The 21,039-nt window shown below is 44.6% G+C and overlaps 1 long non-coding RNA gene across 1 annotated transcript; it reads right to left on the reverse strand.

The window, feature by feature from the left end:
• Positions 1-1,723: 1,723 nt before the first annotated feature.
• LOC115947331 (uncharacterized) lies at positions 1,724-20,802 on the reverse strand. The gene is made up of 4 exons (XR_004081272.2): positions 20,680-20,802; positions 8,675-8,786; positions 7,956-8,140; positions 1,724-2,864 (listed from the first exon to the last, which is right to left on the reverse strand). It is a non-coding gene; the product is annotated as an uncharacterized lncRNA (long non-coding RNA).
• Positions 20,803-21,039: the final 237 nt, after the last annotated feature.

The raw sequence follows: 21,039 nt of genomic DNA on the forward strand, positions 1-21,039 counted from the left end.
CTACAAGCACCTATCAATATATGGCAAAAATGAATTTTAAGCTTATTTGTATATTTGTTGCTAGATGCCATAATGGTCTCCAGCTGTATAGCAGGAAGGCCCATTCACTAAATGTTATTGGTGATTTGATTTTGATTTTTTCTTGCTCTCCTTATTGTCTAAACCCATTTCCTCTCATTTTGCTCTGTGCCTGCAGAACGCCCAACATCTCCTATCACACCTGTGTTCCACTTTGTCATCCATTATTTTAATCCCTCACCTATTGTGTGCAATCTGAAAACGGTCCAATAAATCCCATTCTCTACTTTAAAAAAAAGCCCAATAGAAGGTTTTAATACATGAAATTTGTATTTTTCCACATCGTGAGCAATGAGAGCATCCGGTGAATAACCCCTGATTGTCAGGTGCTCACATTCCCATCATCTAAGCAGGGGGATAATTAGCAGACAAACAAAGGTTTCCAATGCTGCAAGTATCTCAGAAAGACCATTTGGCTGCTTGATGGGGAGAAGGATATTTTTAAAGCTGCCATTTGAGACTCAGCTGTATTGCTAATTAAATGAGAATTTCATAAAAATAATCTTGAAAAGGAAGTCTCTGTTAATTGGAGAATGATAACGAACAGACTTGCTAAACAGAGGCATAAACGTCAAACAATTGAAGAGGGATAATAAAGTGCCATGTTATCGTGTAATGCCAGACAGCTTCCCTACTTCTATTTGAAGTTTCAACTTTTAGACATTTTCTTTTTGGTGAATGGCATCCAAAAATGTGCTTTGCAATCATAATTTCCAGAGCTTCCATTCGGCGTTAGCAGTTCATGGGTAACAGTGACTGCTGCATTTGTGCCTAAAGACTCAGTGTGTTCTGTTAACAGCCTTTGTGTTCTGCAATGAATATGAGGGGAAATGCATTAATATTGTACGGATGTTATTCATGCAAGATAGTGGCGTTATTGAATTAGTGATTCTTTGTAATAATAATGACTTCCAGTGCTGTATTGTACACTCCAATCCATGGAGTCAGGAAGGAACTCACAGGCTTAATGGAAGAATCAAACAGTTTTGTTGGTGCTACTCAGTGTTTGGTTCTCATGTGCTGCAATCGTGCAGGCAGCAGCGAGCACCTCCCTTCCCCTTAGGTCACCATATTAAGAGTGAGTATATATTTATAGGAGTAAACTCTACCTAGCATGGCCAACAGGTCAAAGGAGATGACTGCTCCTCTACTCTGCTCTCATGAGACCCCACTTGCAGTACTGCATACAGGTCTGGTGTCCTCAACAAAAGAAGGACATGGAGCTGTTGGAGCAAGTCCAGAGGAGGCCATGAGGATGATCAGGGGCTGCAGTACCTCCCATATGAAGGCAGGTTGAGAACACTGGGGCTGATCAGCCTGGAGAAGAGAAGCTGCGTGAAGACCTCAGAGCGGCTTCCAGTGTCGGAAGGGGGCCTACAAGGATTCTAGAGAATAACACTTCATCAGGGACTGTAGGGACAGGCCAAGGGGAATAGCTTGAACCTGCCAGAGGGGAGACTGAGCTGAGCTCTTAGGCAGAAGCTGTTCCCTGTGAGGTTGCTGAGGCGCTGGCACAGGGTGCCCAGAGAAGCTGTGGCTGCCCCATCCCTGGCAGTGTTCAAGGCCAGGTTGGACACAGGGGCTTGGAGCAGCTGCTCCAGTGGAAGGTGTCCCCGCCCGTGGCAGGGGTTGGAGCTGGATGATTTTAACGTCTTTTCCAACCCAGACCAATCTGCGATTTTCCGCAAGGAAAAACTTCATTACACTGGCAGAGAGTTCAAGTGTGGCTGCTGCCCGCACTGTGGTATTTGCTGTGCTGCCCAAAGTGTGCAAGAGTGTGAAGCAGAGACCTCAGCCTGAGCATAAAGTGTCTCCTGGATATTCTACTTCTGTGATAAAACCCCAACCAAACAGCTCTGTGGAAGCCCAGTGTAATGAGAATTGACTGCCCTCCATAAGAAGTATCGATTAATTACTCTGCAGTGGAAAAAAGGCAACTGTGATAATACACATTTTCCAACAGCAGCACAATTGTTTCTGAGGCACAGAGAACCTTGGGCTGACAAATATAGCAAAATGAAGTCATCTCCAGGATGGAGACAGCAGGCAGGCTTACTGGAGTGCAGAAAAATAGCTAGAGACATTTTGGCCAAAGAGATTTTCTCCTAACAGTGTTAGATAGAAGATCCTCTCCTATGCTTTTGGCCCAAGCTCTGGTTTGGATTTTCTAGAGGAGTTTCTTTATGATAACATGGTTCATGCATCCTGAACTACTCCTTGGAAACACCCTTAAAGTTGCTGTGGTTGGTGTTGTGCTGGTGGCAGTGCTGTGGCCATGCCACCCTGCTTCAGTCCTGTGTCATCTCCCTAATTCATGTACAGACTATGACAGTCTGACCTGCTCTAGAAATGGAAAAATCATTCTGGGAGTAGTAAAAAGTCAATTTTGCAGGGCTGAATTGATAATGAACCCACATGAGAGCAGGAATCAAAAAAGCAAATGAAGGAACCAACTGCACATCTGGTCCAGCTGTGGGCATGCCATGCCCTTCCCAGTAAGCTGCACAGATGCACTGGGAAGGGAAACATTAGAATATGTATTCTGCTGACCTGCTGTTCTCATTGGCTTCAGAGGTAGGGCAAGACTTGCAGTGAGCCCTTTCTCAACCATGAAATCCTTGAATTACATCCAGAGCCTATACTGCAATCCTCAGTCCTGCTGGGAGAGCCCCAGGTTCAGCTCCTTTCTCTGACACAGGCCTTGGGTGACCTTAGTCATGTCATTCCATCCATCTCCACAGCAATTCCCTTTTGGGCAATTGGGTGTAGTGCTTCTTCTAGGCTTGCTGGGAAGAAAAACACATTATAGGAGGTAAAAAGTCAGATAATTGGATAAAAGCCATAACAGTACAGAAGATAGATAGAAATAAGATTCCCCCATGCGTTCAGGCGCCAGCTTTATTCCCTCCAGGGATGTATTGTGTAGATTGTGTAGGTGAGTTATTGGACTGGCTGATTCTCAGTTGTATTTTGGGTCCCCAGTGCCAATGGCTACTCTCTGGAAAGAAGAAATTGCAAGGAACAGGCTAAATTTAATGTATATATTTATGTACTATCCACACACAAGACACAGAAGAAACCTGCATTACTAATAATTTGCAAAAGATGTCAATTCATGTTATTCCTGTGTATGTTTAAGCCCATTACCACAAGGGTTTCTGCCTGTTAACAAAGCATGCAGGGCTGCAGAGTTGCCCTGCCTGCTGCCAAGATGGGGAGGTGTAGTTGTATATACACTGCAAACTGAAGCATCTTCTCTGTATGCTTAGGTGAATTTTTGGGCTGTCCACACATGTAGTCCAATGATGAAGGTCAAGAAAGCTCTGCTCTGTAGATGGACAAAATGTAATGTACAGCCCTCAGACAACCAGTCCAAGAAGCACTGCATCGTGAAGACACTTGATTGAATCCCTTTAATTCCATCCCAAGCTAACCACAACCTCAGCATCTCGAGCTGTTGCTTATGATGGCTAACATGGGCTTGTGGGGGAGAAGGGAACAAGGATGTGTGCCACTGTTTCCGCAGTGCTTGCTGCAGGAAGGATGACCTCTGTGAGCAGCCAGTGAGCCCTGCCTGCCTGAGACCAAGGAGCTGTGACCCAAGGAATAAGTGGGCTCCTTCTCCCACTTAGCCTCCAGCACATCAACCAAGTAATTCCAGCAAACATAAGATCCTATCCGGACTGGTTCAGAAGGGCAGAGGTGGCTTTATGTGACAAACAAGACCACGAGAGCAAAGGAGCTGAACTAGTTATCCAAGATTTTCCTAGCCCAGGGCAAGAACAACAGCCAGGGATGGATAAGAGGCTTATTTAGAGCACTCTATACCCAATATTTTCCTTTTTATAACCTGCTGCACTCAGGCTTCTTTTTTTTTAAGTGGTGCACGGTGATTCCAGACACAAACCACATCAGCAATTAATTGGATTTGTGGGCCTCACTTCCACGCACCCCTTTGAAACGTTTCCTCAGGAGATCATAGAAGATGGGAACTGAGCAAAGTAGTAAGAGGAAGGTATAATGTGGAGAGGACCCCTTTGTTAATCCTGTTCTGCCTATCTTTCATTAACACACCTTATTATGACATCCTACAGATTTGCTGCTTTGGCTCTGCTGGTGAGAGGCAAATGATGTCTTAATGAATGATGGTGCCTTGAGCTGATAACGGACTGCCCCTTGCTCCCCTGAAAAGAGATTGTGTCCAACTGCACGTAAGGTAATTGGATGAAACTTGTAATGGTTTTCTCACTCCAGGTGGGTACAAAAGTTACAGCAAAAAAAACTCAATGATAAAATATCAATTGCTGTCTCTTGCTTAAGGGTGTAATTGTGGTTAGTGGTACCTGCAGAGCAGAGCATCCAGGATGGCAGATACTCTGAGGACGGATTCACCCTGGCATGTAAAGGGCAATGCAGATGCATCTTCAGCACAAAGCCACTGAAGCTGCGGGCCTCACTGAAACTGCTCTGCAGACTGTCTCAGCTAAGCAGCATTTACTCATCCTGTGCTCAGAGGACACTCAGCATAGGCTCGTGCGGCTCAGCCTGATGCCCTTGTCTTCCTGCTGCTCTGGCACAGCAGCAATAGCCCTTCAGCTGGGTGCCACTTCAGCCCCATGTGCCTCAGCCACTGCGTTTTACATTTTCCCAAAGCCATTACTTTTATGCCCTGAATGATCACTTCATTTAGCACATACATCAGGACTAAAATACCCAATATTAGCTCATTTAAGTTCATGTTCAGTGATGGATTAATTGTTCCTGTTTTCTGGAGCAAAGCCCAGTCCATTTCATCTAAGGACCAAGGAGAAATGTTCCCTCGTCTCTTGAAGTCCGAGACATCTGCTCTGCTTTGCATATCTGCTTGCCCACAAAATAAAAACCAGTCAATGCTTAAATTTAAAAGAAAATATTGCTATAGCAATAGATCACACCAGTTTTTTTTCCTGCTTTCAGAGCAGGTGCAAAGGAAGCATACCAACAGTACAGTCAGCATAAGCTGGTGTTTCCTTTGAGGTTTCAGATGTCACATCATGTTACAGTAGATATTGCTTTGCAACATACTCTGCTGCATCATGGATCTCACAGGAGAATGCAGAGAGCGAAACACATCCTTAATGGACAAACACAATGACAGCAGACACCTATATTAGTTCTGACCAGAATCCTCTATGCTAAACATGATGGCCAAAATGAAAGCAACAGGTGAGTGACCAAACTGAAATGCTCGAGGTCTCCTGTTCCTCAGAATTAATAGGGATGTTGGTGAGTCAGTGCAGTGAGTAAATGATGGGAAGAAGCATCCCTATCTGTCATCCTTGTGGTCAGCAGACTTGTAGCAGGAACCAAGGCTGCATGTATCATGTATGCAGGGTGCCAAAACTGAAAGGCATTGCTCAGCCAAAACTACTGTGACTCCAGCAACAGTTTCTCAAGGACCTTTCTTCTGTGTAAGCTGTGCTTGATGAAGCTCATTTTCGTCTAAAGCATAGGTTTTTGAATGCTTTTTCTCGTTTTGAAAGGCTGTGTGTTCTGGTGGCAGTGAGACCTGGACTTCAGTGCCCCAGTTGCTCTGGGGCTTCATTCACATCATTCAATGCTGGTCCTTCCACCCAGGGGCTGTACCCTGCCTCACTGTGCCTGGATGTGGTGCAAGGACCATGCAGCCCTGGTGCCTCCAGGACTCTCGGATCATACCAAAACACAGCTTTAATTGTGATCGTCTGGCTTTGCTTACCTGCCTTTTAGCTATCCCTGAAATGTCTGAGGATTGTGAAGAGCTGGTGAGGAAAGGGGCAAAGAGAACAGGGGAAGGGAGCTGAAATGTTCTCAAACTGAAAGTGTCACTTTGTTATTGAGATCTCCATGTCTTGCCTGCCTCTTGGCATGAGAAGAAAACCTCTCCTTTTGTTTGGTCACAGCCCAAGAATGGTGCTGTCTTTCTGCACTGTGAAAAAGCATGGAACAAGAAAATAATGCTGCAATGTTTCAGACAATCTCCTTTATCCAGTGCTCAGCAATTACTCTTATTGTCAGCAGGAGTAAAGAAGCATGTACCATTTGAAAGTATTTAGAACTGACTGTGTGTTCTCAAAACACAGGAACCTTCCAGGGACTCTTCTCTTCTCATTTGGTGACACAGGCAATTAAGTTTTTAAGAGGTTCTCTGTAGCATTAGCAGACTATATGATACTCCTGCAGATGCCTTTATAGGATCCTAAAGACAAATTGCTTGTATCTTCCTTGGCAAATAAAAGGGTAAATTCCAATACTGGAAGCTGACCAAGCTCCATTTACCTGCAGTCCAGGCTGGCTGTGCACTACTGCTGCTCCCCCTCCACTGTGCAGATGTGGCTCTAATTCATGGTGTTCAACTGCTCCCCAAAACCAATACCCCTTACCAGGGAGGGAAGGCTCAGTCCTGCCCCTTTGGCTTTGCCCTGTGTCCAGCTGCAGGGAGCCTCCTGAGGCACCAGTGACATGGTTTAGTGCTGGACTTGGCAGTCTTGGGGTAAAGGTCAGATTTGAGGACCTTAAAGGTCTTTTCCAGTCTAGGGGATTCTATGATCCAGCTTGCAGTGGAGGGAGTCAGGGAACACCAGGGTTTGGGTATGTTCCCTCATTTAGCTCTAGCTAAGAAGGTAGAAATCACAGTAAAAAGAAGCAAGGAAGGGCCTTTGAAATGGCCCTCAGCTGCTCGAGAACTATATTAGATGCTACCATCCTTTAGGGCTGTAGTGTATTTCCTTATTATGGTAAACATTCACATGGCATTTGTGATCACTTCTGGAATGACATTGCACAAAGCTGGGTAATAAAATTGCCTCTGATCTCACAAAGCCCAAGGTTCAAGACAAATAAAGTCTGCAAACAGTTCTGCACTCCAGGCTGTTTTATGAGCTGGACCACCATTTACTTAGGGCTAAACCTGAAGAAGTTCATTTCATCTCCTGGAAAAGGCACAATGCCTGCAGGAGGCTTTGCTGCTCAGGGGATATTGGCACAGTTACTACAATCAAACTCTGAACTACCTTTTTCCTTTTGCTGCTTGCAGCTCCATGTCATTCATTCCACATTTCCCTCTCCCAGCAATACTTCTGTGATATTTAGAAATGTATATAAATGACAGCAAGCTGGCAAAAGCCCACAGGGCTCCGCAGGCAGCAGGTAGGTGCAGAGTTCACTGGGATTGTGTTACACTGAAAGCTGAGCACTGGGGAAAGGCCAAGCACTCCCCTCCCAGCGTTTCCTGGCTGCATTGCAGGTTGCTGGAGAGGAAGCCTGACACCAGGCAGTGGCAGGAGATGGACCATCTCTCACCGTTATCTCTAGCAGCACTAATCTGATGTGTGCAGGTGATAGGCAAAGCCAAAGCTGTGCAGGAGACAGAGACAGACCCTTGTTTGGAGCCAAGATTTTAGAATACAGCTGCCAGTTGGGGCACCTTCCTGAAACAAAACAGGATGACTAGCATGGCACTACAGTGACCTACCCAGCCTGGCTGCCTGACACCCATTCCCCATTGCCATGCCCTGTGCCTGGAGGGGTGCTGGCTAATCACCTAGTGCATGTGAGGAGGCCAGAAGATCTCACAGAATCATAAAATCATAGAATAGTTAGGGTTGGAAAGGACCTTAAGATCATCTAGTTCTGCCATGGGCAGGGACAGCTCACACTAAACTGTCACCCAAGGCTTTGTCCAGCCTGGCCTTGAACACTGCCAGGGAGATGGAGTATTCACAACTTCCTTGGGCAATCCATTCCAGTGCCTCACCACCCTTACAGTAAAGCATTTCTTCCTTATATTCAATCTAAACTTCCCCTGTTTAAGTTTTATCTCACCACAACCCACAGTGAAATCAAGAGACATCACCAACCTGTTCCCCAGGGTGGAGCTGCCATTGGAAGCAGGTGATTCACAGAGGTTGGCAGTGGTCTCTTCTTTCCTTCTGGCTTTGGGAACAGCTTTTTGGTAGAGACCTTACCTCATGTCCCACTCCTGATTCCTGTTTGAAGGGCTGCACTTGTAACTGCCAGTGCCAGCAAGATGCATCCTGCAGCGCTGAAGGAGACCAAAGTTATTCAGAAGTAAGTGGACTGACCTGGCAGATTTAGCTAGGGCTGGACAGGATTCCTGCTTGGAAAGCTTGAGCCTAATGCATCACTACAGACTGAAATGAGCAGTGTGAGCCCCAGTGTCACACACCGGTCACACCAACCACACTTAAACTATGACCTCCAGACTAAGCAGAGCCAACATACTGGGCTGCCTTGTCCAGCTGAATTTTGAGCATCTCCAAGACTGTAGATCCAACAGCCTCTCTGGGCCCCTCACCTGGCATCTGACCGTCCTCAGGGTAAACATCGTATCTTATCAGAATTTCCCATGCTGCAATTTGTGCCTGTTGCCTCTTGTCCTGTCATTGTGCATCTCCAAGGACAGTCTGGCTCTGCCTTCTGCACACCCTCCTGTGAAGTGTCACAGACAGCAACAAGGTTCCCCCTCTGCCTCCTCAAAAAAAACCCAGTTTTTCTCAGCTTCACCCAAGTTCATTAATGTCTTTTTGCAGGGGAATCCCCAAACTGGCCACGTTACCTCCAGTGCTCAAGTACACGTGGGAGAAGCTCTGGGATTTGCATCTGCAGCCCTTGAGTAGCTCCAGCTGCGCAGCACTAATTCATCAGCAGCCAGCGGGTGTCAGGAGCTCCTGGAATAAAGCAGAAGTCAGAGAACTTTCTCGGCTGGTTCCCTTTGTCAGATTTCAAGCATTCACTTGTCTCTCATCTGGCTATTTGTAAGGGGTTCACATGTCTATAGCTGCTCTGCTAGAGCCTGTCTTCACTGCTGGAAAGCTTCATTAGTTCAGGACAGTGAGTGTGTATCTACTGTTAAGAGGTAAAACCAGAGTGTAAGACAAGCCACGTTAGTTATACCGTGAGGGAAACTCATTACAGACAAGCTCAGCTGCAGACTTAGGCTGACTTCCTCTTGCTGGTGTCTCTACCTCAGGATAGCACAAGCCTTTGTTACACGGGGGAAAAAAGGTGGTGATTTTTTGGAAAGAGCTTAAAAGAATCTGCTTAGAGGTTGTTCTGGGACAACCTGGGACCAAAGAACCCAACGGGTTTGGGGGATAACTGAAGGACAAGGGAAGGGGAAGGTGCCCATAGGCAGCCCCAATGGGGTGAAGTGTTATTAATGCACCAACTCCCTGTCTCACTATGAACTCTCTCCTTGGGAAACTCCAGAAGGGTCAAAATCCAGAATGTGAGAGGAAAAAGCTATTTATAATAAGGCTAGGACACATCTTCCTCAGGTTTGCAATCAGTTCATTCTTGCAGCTTGTACGTAACGGGGGTTATGCATACGTTAGACAGTCAAAGAAGATGCCATCTGGGATTTTCCTACATCTTTAGTGACTTCCTTCACTTTTTTGAGCACCAAAACAGACATGGTGGAAAGACAGCAGGTATTACAGCAAACGGCAACCATTCCTAAGGTAAGGGAAACAAATGGCCTTTTGCAAGCCTAAGTGAAAAATGGAAAGTGCCCAAGTCAGCCATCCTTCTGGAAACCTCTGGCCTCTAAATACACTTTGCCACTGATCTCTGATCTGTTCTAATTCCAGGACCAACAGACTGAGCTGAGGCTTAGACCTTGGGCAAACTTGCCTTTTGGCTCCAAGAGCAAAGATCTTTAGCTGCAAATGCCTGCTGCTGACAGGCTGTGCGATGGCTGTGCCCCAGGCACTGCTGGCACAGCCATGGTGGAGAAAGTAAAACACATTTCATTCCCCAGTGGTCATGCTGTACTGGCATGAAATTAGAAACTCTAATCAATAGTGCTTTACACAGCATGACTCTCGTGTCAAAAAGCCCATGGTTTGAAAAAGAAGAGTCACAAATAAATATGAAAATCAAGGCTGTGAAGCATCAGTAATGAAGTATAATTCTGCCGAGCAACCCCAGCCAGTGAGTCTCATCACAAAACCTTCACTCACCAAATCCATCCTTCTCCACACCTCTCTGAACTTCCATCTCCAAATAATTCTCGTGTGTTTATTTGCCCTTTGTATATGAAATGTCACTGATTTGAGTGTGAGTGATGAAAAAGGGAAGGGAAAGTAAAAGGGGAAAGGGGAAAAGGGAAAGAGATAATAGAAAAGGAAAGGGAAAGGGAAGGCTGGGTGTCTGCCCTAACTCTGCTTATTTTTGAACACTTTCACCTCTCTGCTGCCTCATCACTGGACTTTGTAAAGGCAACATCCTCCATCTGTTCACCTTGCTGGGGTAGACTGAGAACACAGCTCTCTTTGAAGATATACCTCTTATACTGTACAAAATGTAAATCAAATGCAGATTATTACCATTAGAACAACAACAGAAGTCAAAGTTATCCTATTTATATAAAGAATTAAAGGCAGCTGTGGTAAGACCCTTATTTCTTCCTTATACAGGGAACACTTTGCTAGAAGAACCACCTAAGAGGTGAAGTATTCAAATGTAATAAGCAGACCCTCAAAGGGCAGGAAGAACTGACAGCTACAGGGCTCAGCCTGTCACACAAGTCTTTCGGGAGCTGGCAGCATTTTGTTCAGGGACAGCAGCTGGGTTTTTGCCAGCACTTGTTCTAAACCTCCTGTCGCCGTGCACTGCTAACACCAGCACAGCTTGGCAGGTGGCGAAGTGCCCTGAAAACAGCAAACTCTTGCAGTGTAGATGTTGTTAATTAGACCTTCTTCCTGCACACAGCTCCTGTGGCAGAGCTGCGGTGATTGACCAAGTGTTGGATGGGTTCAGGAGGAGAAGAGGTAACAGCTGCCTGACTTCAAGACGTGTAAATGACAGTCCTCTGGAAGAACCTGCCTAATCCAAAAGCACAAAAGTCAATGGGAAAAAGAAACCCTGTATGGCCTCACAAGAAGGTCTCAATCCTTGTGAAGGGTGACCCCAGAAGTTTCTGGGTCCTTTCTCTAATGTTACCACTCAACCACATTACTTTGGTTGAGCTACCTGCAGCCATGTCTTTAGCATAGAAATGTGCGTTTTCTACTTGAGCTAATACTACTCTAAATTTTAACAAGGACAAAGCAACTGATGTTTGCACTGAGTCCATGGCCTGATGAGGGTTTATATTGGTCAGGGAATTGAAGAATAGCAGCTGGTGGGTGGGCAATACAGACTTGGCTGCAATCAGCTTAGGCTACAGTCAGCTTACCACCACGGTGCTACACTGGAGCTGCTTGGCCAGGATGCTTTTCAAACACAGAGACCTCTTATTTCAAAAGCAATGCCCTTCTTGCCTCACTTGACATGAGGCTGCAGAGGAGGCAGGGTTTGTAGTAGCTCCTCCATAGCTCTGTGCAGAAACTGAAGCCTGGATGCAAACAGTAAAAACAAAACCCCAACTAACAGCCCTCCTCTCCAGACATGCAGAGTATCTACAGGGAGTGAGGTGTTTTCAAAGGACATGTCAGCTCATGCTGAGGTGAGCCTCCAAAACACCTCCTGAAGAAGGTGCCCATGGCCCCCATCAGTGGCAGGATGCTGCAGGTCAGGCCCTGCAGAGCAGTTCCCACAACGCTGCTTCCACTTTGTCTCTGAAGAACAGTTGCATTCACTTCAGAGCAGTCACATCATTCCACAACTGAAAAGTGGGATAAAAGCCAAAAAATGTCTCTCCCAAGCCCTCAATAAAACCAGTGACTTGTGCAATGCAGGCAAAGCTTTAACTTTGGGAACTTCAAGTCACCAAGCATCTGTTAATCAGCAACGCGCCAGTCCCAGAGGATTGAGGAGATGTTCAAAGGTTATCCTTCTCTCCTGCACATTACGCTGCTGAGCTCCATTACACACAACCAGAGGATGATTTTCTGTGTGGCAAAGATTTTTGGATCCTCTGGATATTATTTTAGCTGTGGAAACGCAGCTGCTGAATGCTGCTTTTCAGGTTAAACAAAACTTGCAGCCAACACTCATTCTCACACTATTAATGAAGATAATCTTGCCCTGCCATTGACTTTTTTCCAGAAATAGCAGGAAAGGGATTTTCAAATCGTTTCAGGTTTGCACAATGTTATCTCACTCTAGTCCTTTAATCTCCTGATGCTGAAAGATGGATCTTTTTCTCTTATAGCTGGGTGTACTTCTGTACTTCAGCAGGAAACCATGAAAGAGAAATCAGGCCTAAGGAAAAAACAATAATAAAGAATTTGCAGTGTTAACATTTACTTGGGCTTGTCTGGACTTTCTCAGCACCGAATTCCAACATGATGGACCAGACTGAACATTACAACATTACATTTCACAGAAGAGACAAACAAAATAACAAGCTTTGCATACAAAGAAGGGCTGCTAGCCAAGGGAATGGACGGAATGGACTGTGCCCTTCTCTAGGGCAGTGGTGGACAGGACAAGAGGTTGGAGAGCTCAGGAGCAGCCAGGGAGAGAGGTAAGTTGGATGGAGGAAAAGATTCTTGCAGTACCCCAGCACCAGTACTTGAGTGCTGGGATATGCTGTGGTGTCCCACATGTTGGAGTTTTAAGAACATATGGAGCAAATATGTGTACAAGGCCAGGTTGGATGGAGCTTGGAGCAATCTGGTCTAACGGAAGGTGTCCCTGCCTGTGGCATGGAGTTGGAACTGGATGAGTTTTAAGGTCCTTTCCAACTGAAACCAATCTGGGATTCTATGAAATATGACAGGGCTGAAGCTGACCCTTCCCTGCAGAAAGATAGCCTGTAAAATCTCCTGAGGTCCCATTGACTTTCTGGCTTCTAGAAAAATAGAGACAAACTGCAGAGCTACAGTAAAAGGCAGCACATTCCCTGAGCAACTCCTCCTCCTGCACTGCAGTGAAGGCACAATTCATAGCCTGCTTTTTCATTTCCATGAATCTTAATTGTTCACATAATAATCGCAGAAGTATTTAATAATACAAAGCATATGGACCAGATGTTCAACTGGTGTAAATCAATAGCACTTGGGAAGCTTCAGTGGTGCTGTGCTGCCGTAATCATCTGGAGATCTGGCACTGCCTTTTTAAGGTGGCTCTCAGGATTTTAGTACCTTCTTATTGCTCCCACTAAAACCAAGTTCCAGAGCTTATTGCCCATGTACAAGTAGCCAGCCCCCACCAAATGCTCAGAATCTAAAATCAAAAAACCCAAAGCTCAAACTAGATGGACTTAAAGTCACTTAGAAAACAAGGGTTTGTCCTCTGCTGGCTGTCATCACAATGTTTTATCATGGCCACATATTCTTCCAACTGACCTTGCCCTAACTCAGGGAGGGACAGACAGCACTCACTTGAGCAGATGTCCATACAATGCCTTGCCTTAGTCTCATCAGCCAGTGTGTGAGCTCTGCTTTATTTGCTTCCCACTGTAAAAAAAGCAAAAGCAAAAGCTTTTAATTCACTTCCACCTGGGAGTTTCTATGATGCTCATTGATCCACTCCGCAAGTACTTTGCAAACACTAATGGATCTACTGAAACTCTCCACTAATCTCCTCTGAAACTTGGCACCAAACTGCTCACTTCTGAAGGTTTCTCCTTTTACAGTTGTTTTTCTTTGCTACCTGTTTCAGAGTCACTCCAGGGCTCATTAATTGTTCATCCTTTGTCCCTTGAAAATATTCCTTTTAATCTTTCCAGTAACATGTTGGATACTGATGTGAAGTAGACTTCAATTTGCAGTCTTTCACACCTGCAAAGATACTATTTGAACTGAGTGTGGTGTTACCAGTTGCACATGGGTATATGTAATTGAACTGAAAAGCTTTGCAAGACATGTATTCATGGGACTTCTGATCTCATTTGTTAGAGAGCCTTAGGGAACGGGCAATTTCAGCTCCTCAATTTATGACAACTGGTCATAGTTACTTAAATGGAATAAAATAAATCCTGCGGCATGTGTCCCTTCTGGAAACCAGGTTGACAATTGTGCCCAGAAGAGAATTAAATTGCTCAGTGACAGTACTGTATCAAGTCAAATATATATATATATATCTATATAGCAGAAAGTCAAGGTAAAGTTTTTTTGTGGAGGTTCCCAGGTTAATATTCATTCTGCTAATGTGACTCCCTGGTTGAGATTCTTGCAGATTTCAATTGTATGGAGACTATGCAGACAAGGCTGTCTGCTGTAGTTGAAAATAACCTACCCTTCTTACCCTTGTGCTCATTATATCTAGGCCTAAGCTTTGACCTACTCCATTTCCATAACTAGGGCTAGATTTTCAACTGGCATTAACAGCTGGGTTTTCAAAAGACCTGCAGACCAGCATGGCTGGGCTCTTTCGGCAGCACAGTGCATGGAGGAGGAATTTCACTGGCCACCCGACCTCAATCATAAGCCCTCAGAATGCTGGTCCTGAAGCCTGATCAGTAAAACTCCTTTCTTTTACTCCACATAACAAATGATTTATGATTTTCCCCCCCCCTTGGATAGAAATTGCAATACCTGGAAATCACAGTAACAGCTTCGAGACTCAATCAACTTGTTTTAAAGTTGAGGTCTGTACTATCCATGGTTCCCTGTGGACCACAAGCTCAATTTAACAACCAGTGTGGGAAAGGCTGAGGAACTTTCCACACATGTGGAATACTGCAGCGAGAGCTCCAGCTGAGGAGCCCTCTGGACAGAGAAGCACTTTTCTCCTAGTGGTATTGTCCATCTGGGCTGACACCTGCCCCTCTGAAGCAGACCTGTGCATCACTTGCACAAGAGTGGAAGATGGCCTAAAATACAGCCAAGTTCTCTGTCTCGCACCCCCAGGACATAGACACCGTCACTGCACAGCCAAAACCTTCCCGAAATGATTGTAATTTATGGCAGTACGCCTGAGCCATAGCTAGAAATGGAATAACCTCTAAAGGCTGTGATCTTTTCCGACCTTTAAGGAGGTTACCTGCAGAGAAGGTTTGCTTGCCATTCCTGCCAGTCAGTGCCTGTCCCCCACTAAGACAACAAAGTGACATCTCCGCTCTGAGCCGTCACATTACCAAAGGTGCTTAACCTCCTCTTTCTCTTCCCCTAAATGGACCAGGCTGTTTAACTACACCTGCAGAACTTGACCTCAAAGGCAGCCAGGTCCTTCTGCCTTGTAGTCCTGCCCTCTTTTTCTGCTTGCTTGTTCTCCTCATGCAAGTACCTCATTCCCACCTACAGTGTTCAGTGAGAAATGTGCCTAGTGACCTCTTGGAGGGCTGAGTAGTCCTGGTTGTCAGACAGCAGTTACCAGAGCTATTAATGTGCTGCTCTGTGAGGACACCAGTGTGGATTTATGAGATTATCTTAAATCTAAGCTGTACATTTCTTAATTATCAGTATTCTTTTCCTGTACAAGAAGAATTTGCATAATTTCCCAGCAGCAGCAAACAGCAAAATCAAAACAATAAATCAGAAGACGCGCCAATTCATCATGGCACTGTGTACACAGTTGCTGGCATTGTTCCTTTTCCTTGCATATCTAATGCAGACACCAAAGAGGAGCAGATCCTCAATTTAGCTGCCACAGAACCACACTAACTCATCCTAGCTGAAAAGCTGGCCCTGCATTTGCATGTTTATTCCATGAGTTTTTCATGGAGCCCAGATAGTTTTGGCAAAGAATGCCAATTCAGACAGTGAGCCTGCAAATATTTAAGCACTGAATACTGCTGCTGTTACAGGCAGTGTTACTGGCACCAGTGAGCCCGCTCACAGCACTGGGGGGAGACAGGGGATACAGCATTTTTGAAGTTAAGGCCTTACAGAGCAAGTACATTCACCATTTGTTTTTGAATAATATTGGGAATGTGTAGCACAGACAGCACATTCTTCATGCATAGGCAAGGGAGATGTGCAAGCAGCAGGCTCCTAAGCATAACAGTAGGTAAAACAGGCAATGGGATCTGTACAGGGACTCAACTGCCTTCATCTTGGGTTTGATCCTCCAGCAGACTTGTCTTACAGCACCGTGGAGCTGCACACACATCCTGTGCTGTCCTCAACCACCAGCATCTGATGGTGACTTCTGTGAATGGGAATTAGGAACCCAGACCACTGAAGTGCTTGAATCCAGCATCACTTCATCACTGCCCTCTAAATGACAATGACTTTAACCCAATTTTTATCACTTCAGACAGTCCAGCTGCCCACGTGAAAACTAAGTGTGTGCTTTGACCCTGTATTGTCTCCATTTGTGAATGGCTCAAATACTTGCCATCCTGGCACCATATAACTCAAAATGCCATTCCCCCAGTGATGGATTTTGAAGGGTAACCATTCTCACGCTGTATTACATCAGAGGAATGACAGGTCCTTGTGGTGTTCATCAGCAGGAAGATGACACTCTGCTTTTTGTTTTAAGATATATCATGGAAAGCATCGTTTGATTCCAGGAACCTAGAGGCAGGCACAAGGTGTTGTTGTAAGAATAAACCAGAAAAACTAGGGCAGATTTTGAATCTGACTGTCCCACAATGATACCAACACAAAGCGGGTCACAAAAGCATCTTCTTAGGGTAGGTATGGATGTTTCCTTATCACTTCATCAGCTCAGCCCAAAAGTGTGTTCCTAAAGCTATCGCTTCAGGATTTACCTTTTGCTTAATTTACACCATATGCTTCAAACCTGTAGACTTTCAATGGATTTGTATGTGTTTAAATTTAGGTGCATGTTTTGTTGCCATGCTACCTGGGGACAGTAATCTGGATTTTATAATGCTGAGTTTAGCTCTGTATATTCAGAAGAAGAAAAGGAGAATAGGGAAAGAATTCATCAAAGACCAGCAAGGATTTGTGAAGGAAGAACACAGTTTCCCACTCGCCCTGAAAGGCAGATTTCCCATTCCTGAGCATCACAAGCAGAGCAAGCATGGCAGGTTTATAATCTATCCAAGCGAAATGAGAATCCCAGCGAGAGCTGGAAGTCCTCATTCCTAATTCCATCATTTAACTATTGGCTCAGGCTCCATCTCCCTAGATTTAAAGCCTGACACAGGCTCCTGGGCTATGCTATATAAAATCTGATTGTTACATTCAATGGGTTGCAATAAATTAAATTAACTATCAGCAATAAGTTCACAGGCAACACTATCTTTTCTTCAGTATGCTTCCTTAAAACATAGCAGCAGCATCAAACGTAACTAGATTTAATTTCATGCCGAAAAGTCTGTGAATATTCATTTTAAAATAGTCACCAAGAGCCTAATTTTAATTTGTGTGATGTTTCTGCTAATACCAATGCCTACTTAAAGTGTCCATTAAAAAGCCTTAAGAATATTAACAGGGAATTCTTACAGAAATGCACTAGAGTTTTATGTTTTGAATTACCATTACAGGCTTTTTGGTTTAACTCTCATTAAACTGATTTCGTTATTAACAAGAAAATGTGCAAATTAAAACAAGCCCATTAAAATCTTAAAATTCCATGCTAAAAAGATTAGGGATATTTGAGTTATTTTTATTCTGAAGGAAGAAATGTAATAGAAAGTGATAGTGAGTAAAAACCAATACTTAGAAACACACAAGATCAACAGCGGTTAGACAGTGGTGAGAAGTTCCTGATGCACTGCAGAACAACCTGGTTTATCCACCCCTGGAATTCTGTGTCCAGGTTTGGTCCCTGCCATGCAAAAAACATGTGGACAGGCTGGAGAGGGTCCAGAGAAGGGCCACAAAGATGATCCAAGGACTGAGAAGTCACATGAGGAAAGGCTGTGAGAGCTGTGTCTGTTCACCCTTGGGAAAAGAAAGCTTGGGGGATACCTTGTCACCATGTTCTGGTATTTTAAGGGTGGCTACAAAGAAGATGGAGACTCCCTTTCTGCAAGGAGTCACATGGAAAAGACAAGCAGCGCTGGGCACATTATCCCTGGGAAGATTCTGACTGGACTCAGGAGGAAAGTATTTCACAATATGAACAATCAGCCATGGGAATAATCTGCACGGGAAGTGAAGGATTCCCTAACAGAAATTAAACTGACAAACAGCCTGTCAGAAGTCAAGCTCACTGCACAGCCTCGGCCCAGGCCTTTGGAAGGATGTCCACTGCTACATCACTAACCTCTACATACTTGTTATACATACATATTTATATGGTGAAGTTCACTATGAGGTTTAAGGGGCAGCTAAAAGACTTCACAAAGAAGTGATGCACTGCAAAATACACTTCTACTTCAGTTGCTTTCAGAGGCTTTGGCTCCCACCTGCTGTATTGATCCCCTCACCTTCTGAATAACCCTCAACTCAATATGGTCATCAATGGAAGTCTGCTACTGTAATAAATCACATGAATATTTACACTGCCTTGTGTAAAATACATCTTCTGACCTGTCAGGTGCTTTATATACCTGTTCCCTGTCTAGTTACTTCTGCCCTTCTCTTTACCTGTGGCTGGAGGGATCTGGGAAGGCACTGACCCTTCCCTCAGCTCCAGCCAGGCACAGTGAATTATCAGTGGTAAAACTCTCTTCTGTCAAGCTGCCAAATCTTTTGCATTAATCCTGAAAATTACAATTAATGAGTGCTAAGAGGATCTTTCCACCTTTGTGTGTGGCTCTATTTGGTTGTAATGATCCCTGCTGCTCTGACAGCATCTGAAGCTTCTTATGGTCATGGCTTATGGCTCTGGGGCTGTGCAATGCACTCAGCAAAAAACAGTGTGGCTGGTGGCAGTGGGGCTTCTGCCTTTGTTTGCTTCATATCCTGGTGTCAAAGGTAGTCTACACAGAAGATGGGAGACATCTGAGTTAATAAGAGCCCACAACCACTGGAGCATGGGATGTTACTGTAGCTTCAGAGACTCAGCACCCTGAGGATTACCAAAAACGTAAAAACTGAAAAGCTTTGCAAGACATGTATTCATGGGACTTCTGATCTCATTTGTTAGTATTTTTAGTTATTAAGAACCAGAATTGGGAATCTCATTAACATGCAAATACATTATCCCTAAGTGTGAATGAGGGATCTCAGTCAGGTGTGGATCAACCCAACCCACCTCTAAGATCTGAGGAGAGATCTATTCATAATTTTAAGCACAGACTGGTTGCCATTCTCTCATCACAATCCCACCTCCACTTGAGATGCTGAACACTTCCAGAAAGGGTTTCTCTTTAACCTTCAATAAGCAGTAACTAACTTATCTCGCCATTGGCAATCACTGGCTGCGGTTGATTTACTGCTCAGATAGAAACTGAAGTATCTCCATTGTGCTCCTACTTTCACAAACCTCTTCATTGACATTTCCTCTTCAGGACGATTTATCTGACTCAATTCATTTTTCCCCCTGTGTGTGTTCACTTGACTCAAGTCTGAGTTTATACAAGCCACTTCAAGATGAACAGAGCACTTCCACTTTTTCACTCCCAGAAATAACCCTGCAGAAATCACTAGAATTACACTGGGGGGAAAAAAGCAACAGATGTCACAGGAGAACAATGGTCTATTTCTTTATTTCCTTAGAGAGGAAATGTTAGACAACTAACTGCTTCCCTGACTTGGTAATTTCCACTGCCTTTAGTAGAATTATTTCCCATTTGGATTAATAATGATTTTAAGTTGCAATGCCTAGGCTTAATCTATAAATTCAGCTAGTAGCACCTCTATGAGGTTAAGCACTTTCCCTCTCACCTTAAAAAGCTCTTGAAAATCAGAGGATGTAAATACAATCTGAAGATTGTAGCCCAAGCACCTACCACCCTGAGCAGCACCTTGCTGGAGAGATCTCTGTCTGTATAGGTGGGTACCTATGCGTGGATGGAAACCTGAGTGGAACAAGATTAACTGGATTAGACAGGCAATCAGCAATAAAGAGCTGGTCAGGAGTGCACATCCTCATACTATGCATTCCCACAATTTCAAGCACTTAATGGACTTCTAATCTCAGCTGGGGACTAGAGCTGCTGCTGGCACATGAAACTCCTAACAATTTCAGAGCAAAAGGAGACATTTCACACTAGTTATTGCTGACATTAGAAATGTCAGCTATGTTTATATACCACATCCACTGCTGCACACACACACGTCCTAGCTCTGCTACCAGAAGTTATACAGCAGCGCTGGTCCAGCATTTGGGCAGAGTGTGGAAGCTCTCAGTTGTGCTGTACTGGTTCATCCACACTAGTTTGGCTGTGTCACACTGCCACGTGTTGTGTCACACTCACAGACCTACCTAGTCCTGTTAATTCTCAAATGCTGTACAAGTAATGGAGGCTTTGGTAGAAAGAAATGAAAACCATTCTGTGTCAGGCCAGTGAACTGGGCTGGTCTGAAACTTAAAAATAACACCACCAGAGCTCCCAGCTTACCTGAAGCAGAGCTTTTTGATAGCATTTGGCACCAGTGTGTGTCCATTAGTGGAGCCATCTGTTGGGGTCACAAATGCATGCTAGGAAAGCTGAATGATTATAGAGAAAAGGCCAACTGTGGAAATAGCAGTACTCTAAGAGGTTTGATTTGCAGAGGCTCAAGTACTACATGGGATGGCAAGCAAATAAAAGATGTTGGATTTGGCAAGGAGCAGGAAAGAGCAGTAGTATCTTACATGTACAAAGATAGCAGAGCTTGCCTCAAAGAAACCCTGTCATTATAAAATGAGTTTTGTGCAACTTACTATGAACCAGTGATTCAGCCTTTCTTGGGTAGAGATCACAGGAGTGCAGTGGCTTTCCTGAGCACTGAAGTCCAGAGGAGAGCAGGAGCTAGTGGAGAACAGAATTTCCACCTGAAACCACTGGGTCCTGGGGAAGTGAGATTCAATTTGGCCAGTGGCTCTTGAATACAAGAGCACCATGGCAATGGAATCCAGTGTGATCACAAGTTAGGTGATGGATTTAACATATCCTTTGATTCAAGAGGCCCTCTCAATACAGAGCATCAATGCGCCTAGTGTTTCCAAAGGGAAACAGTGCTATCACACCATCAGCTTTCTCTAGCTCCTGGCACTAGTTATTTGGATTGTCTGTAATTCTCC

This window comes from Melopsittacus undulatus, chromosome 13 (assembly GCF_012275295.1).
Source record: "Melopsittacus undulatus isolate bMelUnd1 chromosome 13, bMelUnd1.mat.Z, whole genome shotgun sequence".
NCBI classification, from domain to species: Eukaryota; Metazoa; Chordata; class Aves; order Psittaciformes; family Psittaculidae; genus Melopsittacus; species Melopsittacus undulatus.